Genomic DNA, 1,882 nt, shown 5'->3' on the forward strand with positions numbered 1-1,882 from the left:
TATCCATCGGATGAAAACTGGATTTGTCCTCAGAGGATGCAGGACGCTTATTTTAACAGGGTTAGTGTACATCCACGTAGCTTTAGCAGAGTTAGCTCTAAGCTAATTTACATCTGCTTTGATTGATTAGTATTTCAGGTGGATGGAAGGTGGGAGGGCTCTGATTCATGTGTACAAGGTTTAAAGGTTTTCTTCTCTGGTAGTTGTTTACAAAGGGTTTAGCCTCTAGCCTAGCTAGCGACGGCCGCTCTGGGAGGTTTGTGCTCCGCTCTCCCTCCGGCCTCTCCGGACTCTTCCTGGAACAGCAGAGCCTCGGCTGTACAGCGTTCTCCGAGAAAAACAAGAGTCTCAAAGGCATGAAGGGAAATGTTGAAATAAGAAGGCAGCGTTGTGCTGTCGCTCGGGGAGGTGACAGGAGAGCGAGCATGTTTTCTATCACTACACGCTGTTTTTGGCGAGGAGAGTGGAAACGGCGTCAGACGTTTTGTTTTTCTTTCATCTGGCCCGGGAACGCTTCCCTGCTAATGGGATAAATGATGGGTTATGAAGGGGCAGGTAGTGCAGGGGCCTCCTGTCTGTATCCAGCTACCTGACAACATCTGCACACACACACACACACACACACACACACACACACACACACACACACACACACACACACACACACACACCTGTTTGCCAGTTTGTGCCTGGCAGGCGTCTTCCAGTCCCAACATTGTTCTCCTACAAGTTAACACTCGCTCTGGTGAAACTTGAGGTGAATAAACACAGTTACTTATGTGCTGAGCGCAGGAGAATCCACTCCTCGCGCTATCAAAGTGAATTTTCGATGAGGTCATTTCCAGTGTAGTCAGCAAGACGGTTCATCTTAAAGTCAAAGCAGCGGCGTCTGAATAATGAGATGAACGTGATCCCGGGCTGCAGCAGTGTGACTGTAACCATGTAAAGGGTTTCTGCTGTTTACTTGAGTGCAGACAGAGGCCCTATTGTTCACTGCGACTCCTCAGCCAGCGAGACCACGGTGGGATGAACTAGTTGCCAAAATTGGAGCTCTGCATGCGTGTGTGTGTGTGTGTGTGTGTGTGTGTGTGTGTGTGTGTGTGGGTAACCCACAAACACACAGTCGAGGAATCTCACTCCAGTGAGCAGCCACAGCACTCACTATATTTTTATCCTGTATGTTCGTCTGGGTGTTACACACACACACACACACACACACACACACACACACACACACACAGCGTTGTGATGGAGGCATTCAAACAGGAGCTCAGCCAGCAGCAGGTAATGAGGGACGAGTTGTCTCACACCTGTTTGTTCCACAGCTTCTATGTGGCTTTTTTTTCTTCACTTGTCTTTGTGGTGTGTGCGCTCTCACTCTGCCTGCAGGAAGGGGCCCCTCCCTTCTTCTTTTTTTTTTTTTCACCACTGCGGCCCCTCAGTAAGACATGCAGGGAGGCCAAAGTCAGGTCAGAGGCAGGGTGCGGCTCCGCTCACCCTCCTGAGCGAAGAAAGAGCAAAGAAAACAGGTTGTGTGGCCTTTCATCTCCGTTCAGTCTGGGGGGGGGGGCGGGGGGCGGGGGGCGGGGGGGGGGGGGGGGTGTTAGAGCAACCTGTTTAGTGTTGTTTGTCTCTGACAGCATGCAGAGGAACATTATGTGGTCAGAGAAAGGTATATGAGCACACACACACACACACACACACGTGCACACACACACACACACACACACACACACACACATTTGGAGGAAATGAAAGTCTTCTTCTCAGAGCAAAATAAAGCAGCAGTAAGGACCTATGTGTATTCTTTGACTTTTATTTTGAAAGGGCCTTGGATTCATTGATAAAGCGTTTTTATATCTGTGGACTCGTTGGCATATTT

This window comes from Symphodus melops, assembly GCF_947650265.1.
Source record: "Symphodus melops genome assembly, chromosome: 13".
NCBI lineage: Eukaryota > Metazoa > Chordata > Actinopteri > Labriformes > Labridae > Symphodus > Symphodus melops.